At 46.0% G+C, this 16,952-nt stretch overlaps 1 long non-coding RNA gene across 1 annotated transcript; it reads left to right on the top strand.

The window, feature by feature from the left end:
* The first annotated feature begins 960 nt into the window (after positions 1 to 960).
* On the top strand, positions 961 to 2,149 carry LOC135291333 (uncharacterized). Its single transcript, XR_010354138.1, has 3 exons — positions 961 to 1,092; positions 1,173 to 1,285; positions 1,451 to 2,149. It is a non-coding gene; the product is annotated as an uncharacterized LOC135291333 (long non-coding RNA).
* Positions 2,150 to 16,952: the final 14,803 nt, after the last annotated feature.

The raw sequence follows: 16,952 nt of genomic DNA on the forward strand, positions 1-16,952 counted from the left end.
CAGTCTGAAAACAAACTGCGCGCTTCTTCCCTCCCCTCCTCACTGTCTGGAAGAGAGTCTTAAAGGTGTAAAACTTATTATTTGGTATAAACAGAACAAGACAACTGGGGATAAAAGCATCATATAGTCAACCCAGGACATTCCACCCCTTATCCCCATATCGTCACCTTACTACTAAAACTAATATATATATTCTAACTCTACAAACACATACATTATACATCTAATATACAGCTATACACAGACAATGGTGGCAACATTCAGCAAACAGTGATATTTATACATGGTTCTCACCCAACAATCAGATCTCCCTGAGGTACACATCGTGTTCTTCCATCTTTTTGCATTATCCACCATGTGCAACCTGGTCCCTGAGCAAAAACAACCCCATGAATGGGTTTGTCTGTACTCGAGGCAGGATTGATCCAAACTGTCTTCCCTAACAAACCCCTGACATGTACCACTGGGACTTTGTCTCCATCTACTCTGTGCAAAGGCTCTGATTGGGCAGGGCCCACTCGGTTAGTAGAGCCTCGGGTATTAACTAACCAGGTGGCCTTTGCCAGATGCTGCTCCCAATTTTTGAAAGATCCCCCACCTAAGGCTTTTAAGGTGGTTTTTAGCAGCCCATTGTACCTTTCCACTTTTCCCGCAGCTGGTGCATGATAGGGGATATGGTACACCCACTCAATGCCATGTTCTCTGGCCCAGGTGCTGATAAGGCTGTTCTTGAAATGAGTCCCGTTGTCTGACTCAATCCTCTCAGGGGTACCATGTCTCCACAGGACTTGCTTTTCAAGGCCCAGGATGGTGTTACGGGCAGTAGCATGAGGCACAGGATAGGTCTCCAACCATCCCGTGGTGGCCTCTACCATTGTGAGCACGTAGCGCTTGCTTTGGCGTGTCTGGGGCACTGTGATGTAGTCAATCTGCCAGGCCTCCCCATAGTTGTACTTGGACCACCGCCCACCATACCATAGGGGTTTCACCCTCTTGGCCTGTTTGATGGCAGCACACGTCTCACAGTCGTGGATAACCTGAGAAATACTGTCCATGGTTAAATCCACCCCTCGGTCTCATGCCCACTTATAGGTGGCATCTCTACCCTGATGACCTGAGGCATCATGGGCCCATCGAGCTAGGAATAACTCTCCCTTGTGCTCCCAATCTAGGTCTATCTTGGACACCCCTATCTTTGCAGCCTGATCTACCTGCTCATTGTTTTGGTGCTCCTCATTGGCTCTACTCTTGGGGACATGGACATCTACATGGTGGACCTTCACAGGTAGCCTCCCTACCCTGGTAGCGATGTCTTTCCACTCTTCAACAGCCCAAACTGGTTTTCCTCTACGCTGCCAATTAGCCTCTTTCCACCTCTCCAGCCATCCCCACAGAGCTACCATCCATGAATCAGTGTAGAGGTAGAGCTTTGGCCACCTCTCTCTTTCAGCAATGTCCAAGGCCAGTTGAACAGCTTTGAGTTCAGCAAGTTGGCTTGATCCACCTTCTCCTTCAGTGGCCTCTGCAACCTGTCGTGTGGGGCTCCATACAGCTGCTTTCCACTTCTAGTGCTAGTAGCAACAGCCATTGGTTGAGGCTTATTGTTTGGTTTAACCGCTGGCTTAGGCTCACTATGTGGTTTAGCTGCTGGCTTTGAGCCTGGGGTGTTGGTTGCAACCTGAGCGACTGGGATAGCTCTTGATGTATCTCCCTGCCCCCCTTCCTTGGTCTGCTGCCCTAGAGTATCTAGCAGTGTGCGATAAGCATATGCCAGGGCCCAGCTCACTGCAATGATCCTTTTCTCCTTAGGGCCATCATTGAGATACTTCTCTTTCAGATATTTCCCCACCTCAGCTGGGTTCTGAATTTGTTCATGGGGAAAGTCCCAGACTATAGGGTCAGAGAATTCCTTCAGGATTTGGCCCATATTTTCCCATTTTCCACCCCACTCAGGATTCTCCACACGTGGGTCTACTTCTGGGTCAGGGGTCTCATCAGCTCTTCTAGACATCTCAGCCCTCATTCTAGAGAAGCTGCAGACCATATAGAGGAAGCCTACCAGATTAAATGCCAGAAAGATGGTCTCTTTAACATTCAGGGGAAACTGAACATTCTCCACAAGTGACGTAACAGATTCAAAGGAGAAGAAGGAAAGGAAAGGCTGGAAAGCCTCATTCCCTGCTCCTCCTCTAACCAGTTGGGTGCAATTACTAATAAATTCCCAAAACATACTGCTAGAACTGGGATGCAGGGTAGGACGAAGAAACCATAAACCATACATATCGTAAACAGACGCCAGTATTTTTGTAAATGCCCTATAAATCATTATCACCAAGGTGAACACAATAGCTAATCCAATCCGTGCCCCTTTACCGCAAAAACTACGTGATAGGGACAATAATCATAGTGACCAGAAAGGTATTGAAACCTCAAAAAGGTCTAGAGACCAGAGCCACATAAAGGCCTCCCCAAGAGACATTACAAATTCAAATAACATGGCTACTGGGTACTTTAACCTACTACACACCAAGCACAACAAACCTGCAATCAATAAAGGGTTTTTTTCCACTTTCTCAAGCCACGCATTGGGCGCCACTAACTGTATTTGTCCTGGTTTAGGGCAAGTTTGGGAGATAACCCCCAAAGGGGCTTCTCTACAAAAGCAGATTCAATTGCCCCTCCCCGCTCCAACCGGTTCGGGAGAAAATATCTCCTTGGAGAAAAAGTGGAAAGAAACCTGTTTATTAAACAATAGAACCCAAACAATATTAAACAATAAAACTTCTCACTGATCCAAAGAAAGCAAACTCAGAACAGTCCCCTCCCCGGGTTGCAGCTCGGCTCACTCAGTCTCTGATCAGTTTCTCTGGTGCTGGAAACGCCGCGGCCCAGGCCCAGCCAGGGGCCACAGGTGGAGCTGCGGGTGCTCTTCTGGGTGTTCAGTCCAGAGCAGGCTTGAACAGGTCCAAGAAAAAAGGAAAAAAAAATCACAGTCCAGGGAACCTCTTTGCCTCAGCTAGCTAAAACTAACTAAAAGCAGAAAAAAAGGGAAAAAGGAGCTCTGTCCGGCTGTCTGTCCATCTGCAGACAACACAGTCCAGGAGCAGGAATGCAGAGGAGTGAGAGCAGTCTGAAAACAAACTGTGCGCTTCTTCCCTCCCCTCTTCACTGTCTGGAAGAGAGTCTTAAAGGTGTAAAACTTATTATTTGGTATAAACAGAACAAGATGATTGGGGATAAAAGCATCATATAGTCAACCCAGGACAGGATCTTAGGGGGCTTTTCCAACCTCAGTGATCCCAGAAGTCTGTGATTATACATTGCCCAGTAAAACACCATGGATTATATCCATTTTACTGTGGAGGGAGCTCCATTTAGGAATGGGGAAGCAGAGGCCAAGGAAAAATATTTTCATCTGGAGGGAGACTTATTGGCCATAGAGAAATATGAAAAGATGGAATAAATCATGGCATGATGAATCTAGGGAAGTCTGGGGGAACACTTCATGCAGCGAATAATGAGGTGGCAGCCATCCTCATTTCAAAGTCATGCTTTATTTAGAAATGAAACTTAAGGCCTGGAGCAGCTGAAGAAAAAGGTGCAGTGTTTTTCCTGCAACAGAGTGGTTCCTTCCAAAGGTCCTGAGGCAATATGAAAATTACAAAACAGCTTTTCAGCTCTTCACAGAAATATTGGTTTTTTCCTCCATTTAACTGATGGCAAAATCAAGACTACTATTTTAACCTGTATGCTGCAATTGTTGCACAAATAGGTAAGACGATTTGGTAAGTAGAAAGAGCAAGAGGTTTTCATGATGGTAATACAATATTATTGAAAATTTGATGCTTTTATCAAGTAATGGTAATCAACCTTAACTTGCTTGATAAATTCATAGCCCAGAGTGTTGATTTTATCAAAATTACCTTCGCAGTTAAGGGTGTAATTTTCTGCTGGTAAAATGAAGGATGTTCTCAGTACTTTGTAATTGTCCAATTATTTGGTATAATTTTTCTTAATGTTTTAGCATATTCCATGAGTTTCAAGGTAGCTTGAGTGCTCTGCATGGTGTGTCAGCATGCTGAATATGAAGGCGCCTGTCAGTGTTTTATCATACACAGTCTTCTTTCTAACTAGGAAAATAACACCTGAGGGTGTTTTTTTATTGCTGACTGTGAAAAACACATCACATTTTCTCACACCAGAACACAAAACAAACATTACCCAATTCCCCTTCCACTTCAAAACCAATGTTATTTATTAGAGCCTACCAGGGGACAAAATCATGCCCCATTAAAAGAGTTCTGTGTCACTCAGTGGGGACAGCTGCCACCAAAAATGTGATGATTCTGGGTGCAGTGTTAAATCTGGTACCACTGATGCATTGCACACCTTTCTATCCAGAAATATAGACTCTCCTGATAAAGACTGCAACCCCTGGGGAGACTGGTGCTTCCCCAGGGCAGGAGGAAGAATTTGCTGACAGCATGGACACTCCCATCACATCAGCTGCTGTCAAGCTCTGCAGCAGCAGAATGAGAAAGGGACTGGCTTGCAATGCACAAGGCAACAAACAACACCAGCAGCACCAGGAAACCTTCAACCAAACCTGAGCTGTGAGCTGCAAAGAGGAAACCTTTCTTAATCTACCTCTATTTACCACCTTTATACACTTAACAGCTGCTTTCCAGCCTGCCTTTCTCAATTTCCACCCCAGCTTTTCTTACATTGTTACCTGAAACAGCAAGAAACATGTCTAAGAGTTTTCAGCTGAACAAGATGAAAACCAAACAGCTGTCTGATGTTGTGGTATGATGTCCTGATTTGCCTCAGTTTCCCCTGATTTCTCCCTGAAATTTCCTTCCCTGGTGGCTTGTCAATCACCTCTCCTTTTCCCCAACCTTGACCCCTGCTGGGCACTGTCTATCAACCCAGAAATTCCAAGTGAAATAAATGGGCAGGAGATCTTTCTCCTTTTTAATGCCCTTATTAAAAAGAATCAGCTCTGACGCTGGCAACTATTTACAGACACGAACGGAACGGGACCACACCTGAACAGCGTCGTGAGCTGTTTATTTAAGAAGCATCAGTCTCATTACATGGCTATGGCAATGGATCAGTGCAAGCAGCTCGCTATCCAGACAGAACGCCAAGGAAACTTAATGTTGCAACACATTATAAGATAGTTTCAGACCCAGTGTCAGCCAATTACACAGAGCAAAAGCATATTGACAGTCGTTCTATCCAACCACATGAAGCACACGTAGCTTTGGTTAAAACAATAGCAACTTTTTCTCTCATACAATAGTTCATTTATAAAAGACAAAGCACAGAGCCCTATTCATATTTAACCTTCTAAATATTTACTAAAATATACCTTTTTGCAACTTAGAAAGCCAAACTACATAGCTTTATTTCTCTATTTCTCATGTCTTCGCTACTGCTGATATCTCTTTTCTGCTGCTTAAGCATTTCACTATCCTTACTGTCTCTGAGGTCTTTCTTTTTCCCCCCTTTCCTAAAATCCTCTAATCCCACGCTGCAGCTGCTCCCAAGAGTGGCAGGGAGGAGGAGGGTGATGCAGCTTTGTCCGCTGGTCTGCAGACAGAGCTGGGGCTTCCGTCCTCATGGGACAGAAGGAAATTCCACTTTTTCGGTCTAACATTCCAGGTCCTCTTTCTAGTTAAGACCTTTTCAGGTTAGGGTGAGAAGTAAAAGGATCTTAGCAGATACTGGATTAAGTTCCTCATCCTTAGACATCACTTAGGTCTCTTAATTCCATGTTTGCTCGTTGTTTTTAGGGTTTTTTCCCTGGAAGGTTACAAAATCTGGTGAAATGTATTCTCATCTGCATACCAGCTCTGACGTCACTCTGCCCCTGCTACCTGAGGGGGTCTGGTGTCACCCCTGGCAAGCATCAAGGGGGGGTACAATGGCTAATCACCAACCATTAACAGGTAATTGAATGAGAACTCTTAACAATAGGTGGCTGCAACATGCAGGTAACCTTCAATTTAACACCAATTGTTTTGAATTGTTTAACTTTGCAACCTTAAAAAAATTTATAACTTTTTTATTCATAACAGTCCCCCCTCTTTTGCTTTGATCAGGCTTAAGCTTAAGCTTGCATCAATTTGCAATTTTTGGCTCATTAACATAGAATTTCCTATATCTTTTGTATTTATTATAAACTTCCTGAGCACTTGGGCAATCATATTTACTCAACTTCATTACTTTTTTTGGTTTTTCCAGGTTAATTTCTTTAGAAATTTTAAGGTTATTCTGTACAGCAGATGCCACTATTTTAATTAAGCAGGGAAATAAGAAGAACAAACTAACAAGTGTACACACAGTGAAGAAGGTTGTAGCTTTCCAACCTCTTTTGGAAGTCCATAGTTTATCCCACCAACTGGAATCAAGTGTAGGAGTCCTTTGATTTCTTACATATGCTAGTTTTCTTATTTCATTTAAGGTGTTTCTAATAACTGCTACAATTAATTTGATTTGATAAATTACTGTTTTGGTTTGGGTGAGTTGGTCATTAATATGATTAAGAGCTAATGTGGTCTGATTAGATATTACCTCTAATTCTGATTGTAGTTTCAGAATTTTGTTTAACATATATTGCTTCTTCAGTTTTTTTTTCTTAAATCATCATATACAGGAACTCTTAAACTTGATCCAGATTCTTTGGATAATATAAAGACAGTTTGTTTTATAATTCTAATGATGCAACTGCCAGACCAGTCTCTTGGCAATTCAGTGGATGTTGTGGTACCATTGATCCAAAACAGGTGTTCAGGAGTCTCCTGAAATGTATTAGTTTTTGTCATGCCCTCCCAATATTTAGAGATACCTTTTTTTTTGACCAGATTTACCAGGCTTACTTCAGTAGTATCATGTTCAAAGCACCACCAGGCTTCTCCTACAGGGTGCTCTCCCAGGAGTGGCTGCCTAAAGGTGGCGGTGTTCCGGGCCATCCAATATATTTTCTCATTCTCTTGATAAAGGATCAATTGGGAGAGGTTAACACAATTGTAGTGTAAATTGGTGTGGACTCTCAGCAAGGAACTTACTTCTTTCTCATAGAGAGGTTGGTAGCACTCATTGCAGAGCTCTCCTGGGCTCCCCAGAGCACCACCAGCAATCAGAGCCAGCACTACTATCCTTCCCAAGAGTCCGGGATGGATCATCTTGCACAGCCTGCCCACCCGGCCTTGCCTCTTGAGGATTTTGCTGAGAAGAAGTCTCCAAGCTCTTTAGAGTCTCTTGCTCCTCTGGTTAGACCTCTCTTGATCTGTCCCTGCAAATTTGGTCTCTCCTAGGGGAGCACTCTGGAGAAGATTAATCTGGGGTCTTTGGTACTAAGTTGGGAGGACTTAACCAGAATTTAACTTTTACAAATTTCTTAAAACACTCTAAGACATGTTAAGATTCTAAACTTTTTTCTTATGCAGTTCATCAGTCTTTTTGGTTCTTCTTTTTGAATGTCAACTTTAAGTCATTTGGTCCTTTTATAATAGTATACTCAGCTGAATTAACTCCTGATGCGGTTGAATCCTGTCCTGAGTTAGAGTGTGAGGGTGGTGTAGAATCTGGTCCAATACCAGAGGGAGACACTGACAAATCTTGTCCAATGCCCAGGGCTGAAACTGGTCCTTTAATTCTTGTGATGTGGGTCCAATCTTTTTCTCTAGTTTGCACAGCAGAATTAGAGATGAGGAGTACCTGAAAGGGGCCTTCAAATTTAGGCCTCCTTCCAGCCTGCCTCTGCCCAGGCTCAGGCTGCTCCGGGCTCTGCCAGGCCTCTGCTGGGGCTGCACCCCGGGCAAGGCCGGGCCCACTCTCACCTCACACTCGCTGGCAGCTCTGCACCAGAGGAGACCTTTCAGAGCCTCCTCTCTGATCCTTCTGCTTTCTCACTTGAGCAAGGCTCTCCTTCCGCCAAAGACATTGCACTTAGGAATACAAATCCTAGTGGCGGGAACTCGAATGCACTTGAGTCACAGCAGAAAGCCGTGTATCCGCATAGAGTATTTGGGCTGTCCCATTCCTCCATTGTATTTCCCTGCAAATGCCATTGCCCTTTCTAATTCAAATAGAAGTACCACAGCTGACCAAAAACAGACAAGTGGGTCATGTTCCAAAAGCAGCATGGTCTGGAGTGCATAAATGAAGAAGTGCATTCCCCAATTTCACACCATGCCAAAGACACTGTAACAGTGACTTCCATCTTTAAGAAACAACAGACAATTTACAAGGAAATCATGAACTTATTAACAGCGTCAAAAGAAAGGAAGGAAATTTCAAAGTAAGTTGTGATTACAGAAATTTTATTCATTTCCAGTCTTACTCTGCAGGTCTATTAGATAATCATAACCTAGCCATAACACTAACCCTAACCCTAAAGCCTAACCTTAACCCTAACCGTAGTCCTAACCCTAACCCTAACCCTAAACCCTAGTCCTAACCCTAACCCTAGCCCTAACCTTAACCCTAAACCCAAACCCTAAACCTAACCCTAAACCCTAATCCCAACCCTAATCCTAGTCCTAACCCTAACCCTAGTCCTACACTACAATCTTGCTCCAAGCCGGTTGAGAAGTAAATGTGTGAGGCACTGGCTCCTGCTGATGTGAGCTGCCAAGTTGTCACTGCATCAGGACAGCTGTCACTGTCCTGATATGATTTTCACTTTCTTGTCTCCTTCCTCTTCTTCACTGAAAGAATCAGTGGCACCAGGCTGGACGCAGACTCAGCAGATGTTACAAATGGATGCTGCCCCAAGGAAAAAAGAAAATCAACAAAAATCAATGAACCATGACTTTCCAAACTCAGTGCTTCACAGGATTCCTCTGGCTCCTAGAAAGATCCAGAAAGATGGACCATCTGCTCCTCAGTCATCATGTGCAGGACCTTGCCATCACAGGCAAACCTGGCCCAGAATCCCATTCATCCGTTTATCCAGGTGTCTTCATCTTGCTGGGATTTTTGCCCTGCCAATGCTCTAGAAATGCTGCTTTCTGTCCTTGGAGTTTCTTCTTTTCAGGAAACTCCAAAGCCTCACATTGGTCCTTGTATTTGAACAACAGGCACTGGGCTGATTTCCACAGGGAGACAGAGCAGTGCCTGCCTTTCCATGCCCTGCCCCTCCTGTGCTGGATGGCACCTTCCTTCCCAGCAGGGACAGCCCAATGGCACTGGGTGCTGCACTTCCCTCTCTGCCACACAACCTGGCAGTAACCCTGGGCCAGTTCCTGTCTGCTTGAGCGTGCCAGGCAGCAGATGGGGCTGGGACAAGTCCCTCTCAGCTCTCCCGGTTTGTGTGCCAGAAACCTCTAAGGGTGGGGTGGGGGCACAACCAGGGCCCCTCAGAGGCTCACAGTGAGCCCCCACAGCCCCTCCTGCCCACAGCCAAATCTCCGACCACTCGGCCAGGCTTCCTTGGGTTCCTGCACCACCTTTTCATGTCTCTGTACCCTGCGTTGCTCTACTTCAATTCTTTTGCCATTAGATAAAAGGGAGCACACCACCAAATTACAAAACAAGGCAACAGAAACAGGCAGAGGACAGAGCACCTCTCTTCTGAGGACAGGCTGAGACACCTGGAGTTATTCAGCCGAGAGGAGAACAGGCCCCCAGGAGACTTCATTGCTATGTTCCAGTATTTCAAAGGGGATTCTCAGGAAGTAGGGGACACCTTTTTTAACAGTTGCAATAGGACATGAGATAATATTTATAATATATAATGGGGATTGAGTCAGATTAGGTCTAAGGAAGATCTTGTTTACTTGGAGCATGATGCAACCCTGACACAGGTTGCCCTTTGAGATGGCAGGTGCCCCATCCCTGGGCAGGGATGGGACAAACATTCCCATGTTTGGGAAGGGGCTCTGAGCAACCTGATCTCTTTAAAGATGTCCCTACTAATTGCAGAACACTTGTACCAGATGACCTTTACAGGGCCCTGCCAGCCCAGCCCAGTCTAGGATTCCTCACCATTTTCATTTGAAGAGCACCAAGAGAGGAGGTGAGGAGGAAGAGGGCTCATCTGATGCCTTGGACTTCCGTGGAAGAGGAGCCCATCCCTCGCACCCTGTTTCATCTGCAGCCCCTTTGCATTTTACCTGCAGGAGCTCCTTGGCAGACCAGCGCCGTGCCTCATCTGCCTGCATGCAGATGCTCCGGAAGTCACGCAGGCAAGGTGAAAACAGGTTGGGCTGATGCAGCCTTGGTGTCCCTCGTATGGCTATCAGGAGTTGAGGCTGCGAAAAAGGAAACACGAGGCTCCACCTGCTTCTTTCCCACCTGTAATTGCTGTGCCTGAGCCCATTGTTTAAGCTCCATTCTGCAGTGGCAGTTTCTGCCCTGGCAGAGCCCCAGAGATGACTTTCCTTTACCAACCAAAAGCCCAAACCCCGATGCAGCCACAGCTTTTCCAACAACCTGCAGATCTTGCCTTGGCAGCTGATTTCATTGACTGACCTAGTTAGTGGGAACTACATCACCAAAAAGCATGTTTTGTTTCTCTGATGATTCACACCTGCCTGGCAGGCAATTTGGAAGGGGGAGTTTGCTCTATCTATATTATTTCCAAGGATTATTACATGAAAAGAATCTTTGCTGTGTTTGTTGGTCCCTTGAGCACAGCTGCCATAAAACAAAAATCATCAAGTTTTTTTTTCCTCCTCTTGAAAAAATGCAGATGCGGAATCGATCTAAAATAGACAGAAATAATGAAAAGAGGCCTTGGAGTCTCCATGAATATGCCTGTGTTGCAGGTTAAGAAGGAAGTGAGATTTTCGGAGGTTGTGGTGAAACCAATCACTGCTTGGATTTGAATATTGGCATCTGGTTTGGCCACTGAAGGTGTGGATGCCTCTGAGAACCCAGGGGGTTAAAATCAGAGAACTCCCAGCAGAACACTCTCTTGGTTCTGGTCCGTGAAGGAGGTCAGAGCTGGGGCTGGCTGGGGAGGGGAAGCCATGCGGCCGGGTGAGGTAGGCCGGAGCCTTGGGCAGAGGAGGGGGGTGAAGGTCTTGCAAGATGGAAGGGTGGAAGAGCCCTGAGAAGCATCGGACCCCCTCCAACACCCCCTGGGAGAGAGACAGAGAGAGAGAGAGTCAGTGCCTGTGATGCCTTGAGGTTTGATATTGTGCTGGCAGCACGGCCGGCCAGAAGTGGGGGATGCGGCACTGGGAACCAGAGTCCGTGGGAGTTCTGGGCAGACAGAGGCAAAGATTTTAACCCCTTTCTAGGATAATGGAAGCCTTACAAATACTGATCCTCCTGAATTTGAATGAGGAGAGAGAGATGAAGCAAGAGAAGTTGGACATGAAGTTGGTGCACGTGAAGAAAGTCAGAAGAAGTGAGAAGAATCCTAGGTTAAGAGATGATGGACTGGCCTTGGGCTGGACCTTTTTCTTGTATGGCCATGGACAAACCCATGTTTTTCCTGTGATCCAGGGACTGCATTTAGGGGGAGGTAATGCCTTGAAGCCAAAGAGAGTGGTGCAGTGAAGCAGTGGTGTGAACAGAGACGGCTGAGGAGGGTATGGAATGCCCTCTGTCTCTAGTGAAGAGGAAAATCTCTATTCACGAGGCCCCTCAGCCCCAGGGGGTGAAATCTGGAGGGGACTGGTGTTCCAAAAGCTGAGAGACTGCTGCTTTTTTGGAACTGGGTGGGGCATCCTTAAACGGGGAGCCCTAAAAGCAGTCCTGGTCCATGTGCAGTGGTGAGAGCACTGAACATGGAGGGAAGAAGTCACGAGGGCAAATGTGCTCTGAGCAGTGCCACCAGTGACATGAAAACATAAGAGGTTTCAGTTGTGTTTCTGGGGGAAGCCTATGGTGCAAGGGGGGACTTCTCTCTCCCTGACAGACTTGAGAGTTGATTATTGAAGGGGTGGTGATGGACTGAAAGCTGATTATCTGAAAAATGGTGACTGGGTGGAATTCTAAGGTGTTATTTCATGCTGTGGAGGAAATGGGGGCAAGAGGAGGAATGTATTTAGAGGGTTTTCATTCTTAGTTCTGTGTCTGTTCCTTTTTAGATATTGTAGTTAATAAAGAATGTTTCCTTTACTCCTAAGTTAGAGCCTGCTTTACTCTGCTCCTGATCACATCTCACAGAAGCCACTAGAGAAAGTATATTTTCATGGGGGCACTGGCATCGTGCCAGCCTCCGACCATGACACAATAGTAAGAGTTCTGTGCTGGTGGCACTGAAACAGATGGTGACCAAAGAGACTTTCTTCTTCAACCCAGAGGAAAGTTTCCTTCACTTTTCCCACGCCACCAGAGGTCACAAAGAGGGTTTTATCCAGTCGCTCTGCAGCTGAGCTCAGCCACTGGACATGGTGGGGAGCTGGACTCCTCACTGCCATTAGAACTGTGCAGCCCAGGGATGGCCCTGCTCCTGTGCTGAAGAAACACAGCATCGGCGCTGACTGCCCACGGTGGATCCCAGCCCAGGCACCTGGCTGCAAGCTCAGCAACTTGTTAAAGTAACATGAAACAGCCAAGGGTTGGCATACAATTCCAACTGCAGTCAGAGCAAAACACATCCTAAACTTATCCAAGCCACCCACACACATGACTAAACAATGTACAGATGATTTGAAAGCCTGAAAGTTTTGAAGACCCACAGGATTTGGAAAAGATACTACAGAATGGAAGAAAATTGATGTGCTTTGCTTAATAAAGGGCAAAGCAAGCAGAACTGCTTGGGCATTGCTTTGGTGGTTTCTTTTTCTTTTTCTTTTTCTTTTTCTTTTTCTTTTTCTTTTTCTTTTTCTTTTTCTTTTTCTTTTTCTTTTTCTTTTTTCTTTTTCTTTTTCTTTTTTCTTTTTTCCTTTTCTTTTCCTTTTCTTTTCCTTTATTTCTTTTTTATTTTCTCTTCCTTTTCCTCTTCCTTTCCCTTCTTCTCTGACTTTTCCTTTTTTTCTTATCCATTTTCTCTTCCTTTTTCTCTTCCTTTTCAATTTCCTTTTTTATTTTTCTTTTTACTTGTTCTATAAAATTGAAACTAGGACGATTCAACTTCCCTTTTGAAGGATATTTATCATACATCCAACAATTCCACTGAAAAATTTTTGTCCTTCAGAGACAGAGCTCCAACACTGTTCAAAAAGCAAATGAGAAATGTCAGGCATGGCTGGAGGCCTAAATGGCAGGTTCCTGAGCTGGTTAGGTGTCTGAACTGCTTAGGTTTCTGAACTGCCACTTCCCTTCTGATGGAAAGGGAAATCCAAATCTACAGCAGATGCTGATGTGCTTCAGGGACATTTTTAGGAGGGGACCTTGGTGGAAGTGGTGCCAGCAGATGGCAATGGGATTTTGTCCAATGGCACACAGAACACGGGACAGGTGAGAAAGACAGAGGGATCAGTCAGTATTTGCTCCTTACCATGCCAGAAGTTTCTTTCCAGTAAGGAACTTCTCGTTCCACCATTTCAATGCCCACGATTCCAAAAGACCATATGTCCACTTTGGGGCCATATGGTTGACCTGTCACCACTTCAGGCGCCATCCACCCAGAAGTGCCGGCCACGGAGCTCTGTCTACTCTGCTCAGGGGGGAGCTGAGCAAAGAGGCCAAAGTCAGCTGTGGAGGAAACAACAAACCATCAAAGCCGCTCCAATTAGGAAAGCAAGGAAAAGAATTCCCCACTCTCAGTCTAAGAATGCACTGTGTCATCTGCTGGAAATCCGTCCCTACTCTATTTCCTCAGGGCTTTAGCTAAGGAAATAAGGAATTGTCCACTTCAAAAAAACCTCATCATTTTTTTACACTACCTCCAGCAGTGGCCTTTTTATCTGAAGCTTTAGACTTGTAGCTCCCTCCCTCTTGAAAGGACACACACAAACCAATGCCACTGTTGACTGCTTGTGGTTCCTTGTCATAGCTCTGTGCACATTGCAACCATGTCACCAGCTCACAGAGGGGTCCCTGCACTGTCACCAGCACCATTTCTGGGGAGCTGGCAGTCACTCCAAGCAGCCCTACACCCACATCCTTGGAATGCTGCACCTGACCAAGAATACACTGACCCAGCTTGACAGAGCCGTCGGTTCTGAGAAGGATGTTGCTGCTCTTCAGATCTTGGTGGATGACATGGTTGGAGTGAAGAAAATCCAGTCCTCGCAGGCACTGAGAGAGGAAACAGAAACAGGAGGGCAAAACTAAGTGATGTGATTTCATTACAAAAGAAAAGGCACAAAGAATTAAAAAGATTCCCTCTCCAGGGAAATGGGGAGTAATGGAGAACACAGTGCCACTGAGAGGAAGAGCTTGCTGCTGCAACACTTGCAGAGCAGGACCTTTCTAAGGAAAGGCATGCCAGCTTTTGAAAGAGCAACAGCACCTGCTGTTGTAGACTGTCCCCTGCACACCAGCCAGGATGACTGCTGCTGCAGAGGATGTGCTCAGAAACAAACAGCGCTTTGGCTGCACTCCTATCCTTTTCAGCTGAGGACTGAGAGAAATGAGTCTGTCTCTTTTCCTTTGCTGTTCCTTTCAAACCCTGCCACCAGCACCTTTGCTTTTACAGGCAAGGAATTCACTGAAGACAGGCAAAAGTTTAGAAAGCAAGAGGGAGAAAAGCAAATACAAGAGGCAGAGCGAGAACACAACTGCAGGAGATAAGAGTACAAGAACTGAGTTCAGTGAGTGCAGGAGCACTGGCAGCAATTTCACTTGAGATGCTTCTACTTGCCCATAGCATAGCAGCAACCCACAAACAAAGCTTGGCACATGAAAACTCTCCTGTTCTGAGCCCTTGTTTCCCAGACAATCCTGCCCAAGCCCTCAGCTGCACAGATGGGATTGCTGACCTCCCGACTGATGGCTGCCATCTCCTCTTCAGACAGGTAGCACTTGCTGATGACATCGCTCAGAGCACCTCCGTCCATGTACTCCATAACCAGCCAGAGTTCCTCACCCAGAAGGTAGCTGAAACAAGGGTGTGGAGATAAACATGCATGGCTACATTGATATTTCCTTCGGGTTTCTTGTTTCCAAGTCCCTTTGTGACTAGGAGAGAATCAAAGGAATAGACATTCCCTCTAGGCTGTGCATTGTTTGCAGTCTGTTCAGTCTCAAAGAGAAAGGCACGGCTGTGAAAAAAGGAGATGGCTTAGATGGCCAGCAAGCGAAAAGTGCAGTTTAGTAACAGCCCAGATAAAAAAAACTGTCAGGCATGGTGCTTCTGGAAATAAGCACCTAGTCTTCCTGGCATGCATAGCAATGGCAAAGAGGGGCAAGGATCTAAGGGAAATCCACTTCAGGATGGATCAGCATTGAAGAAACTTTAAAAAATCAATCCCAACAAACTGTGGAGGCAGTAAACTTTGAGGGTATTGACTTAGTAAGATACAGCTGATCCAGCTGATCCAGGTTTTGAATGATTTTTGAATAATTTTCAAATTCTGTGTGCCTGGGAAGACTCATGCAGACATGATGCCATCTCTTCTCATCCACTGGACATCAATAGAGAAATATTAATAAATAATAATTAACAGCTCTACTTTCTGACACTGACCAAAGTGAGTTTTTAACCTCTCATGTTTGCCGTGTGTAAATGCACATCCGTGGGATAAGACCATGACCTCTCACATGTCTAAAGAATTCACAACACCATGCTCACCCTTTCTATCATTTCATCATTTCAGGGTACATGGGATAGAAGAGGAAAAGAAATGAAATGTGACCATGGCAGTGAGTTAATGGGGGGAGTTTTGGGGCACTGATGTGCAAGGAACTCCAGATGAAATCAGCACCTTGGCCAAGAGTCCTCCTCAAGCATGAAATGCATCTCCTGGAGTATCTGTGGCCTTAGTTTCCCCAGGAAAAGGAGATTATCTTGGTACTTTGAAATTCCAGCTGCTGCCTGTATATTTAGACTGGTACAAGTCCAATTCCAAATAAAATTGAATATAACTGCACAGTTTAAGAGGCACTTTCTCAAGCAAGGAAAAACACCCCTCCCAATAAAAAGAATAAGAATTCCTGATGAACAAACTTCCATCTTTTTCCATGTGGACTGTGAAGCCCCAAAGTATGTCAATGGACATCCTCCCTGTGCACAGGTTTGAAGAGAGATCTCTGCACCCTGAGGCAGAGCCACGTGGTGGTTGCACACAGCATCCTTGCCTCACACCAGCCAAGCCTCAAACCAGGAGAAATTAGTTCCAAGTGAAGAAAGAACTGCTTGGGCTGGTGACTCTCAGGGATGACAACAGCCAGAGGCAAGAGGGGATGATGGCACAACATGGCCCACGTGGTGATGGGTCCTGGGCTCTCCAGAGTCATGACAGGGTTCCTCTGGCCCTTGTACCCTACTCTGCAGGGACACCAACTCCAGCTCCTTCCTGAGATCACTCCCACCAGGGGCCAAAGCCACCCCCCAGCTGTGCCGGTGTCCCCAGAGCAGGACCAGCGCCAGGAGGAGGCAGGTCCCTCTGTCCAGGGCACCAGCCCCAGACCCTCTGCTCCCACCCACGGTGGGCGCTGCTCACCTGGGCAGCCCCGGTGGTCCCTAAAGAGAAAGGCCCCAGAGCCTGGGGAGTCTCCCCACCCCTGCAAGAGATCCCCCCTCCAGTAGCATGAGCAAGACTCCTTCAGCCCCTTATTTTAGAGACAAGAAAGAAATTGTTGTTATTTCCCCCACAGAGTCTCTGGGCTCTGCTTCCTCAGCCTTCCCCTTGTGCCCCACCACAGGGGCACAGCCTTAAGCCCAGGGCCATGGGGGCAGCACCTTTTCCCACAGGAAATCCAAGGCTCCAGTCTCTCTGGATCTCTCTGCATGGCGTCTTGTCCCTCAAGTGAGTCAACAGCCCCTCCCAGTTTGAGATCAGCAGCAGCCTTGAATTGGGACATTTAACTGCAACATCCCAATCTTTGAAAAATCCCAGCCTTCTCCTCCAGCCGAGCTTCCAGCTGTCTCTCACTTGGTC

This window comes from Passer domesticus, chromosome Z (assembly GCF_036417665.1).
Source record: "Passer domesticus isolate bPasDom1 chromosome Z, bPasDom1.hap1, whole genome shotgun sequence".
In the NCBI taxonomy this organism is placed as follows: domain Eukaryota; kingdom Metazoa; phylum Chordata; class Aves; order Passeriformes; family Passeridae; genus Passer; species Passer domesticus.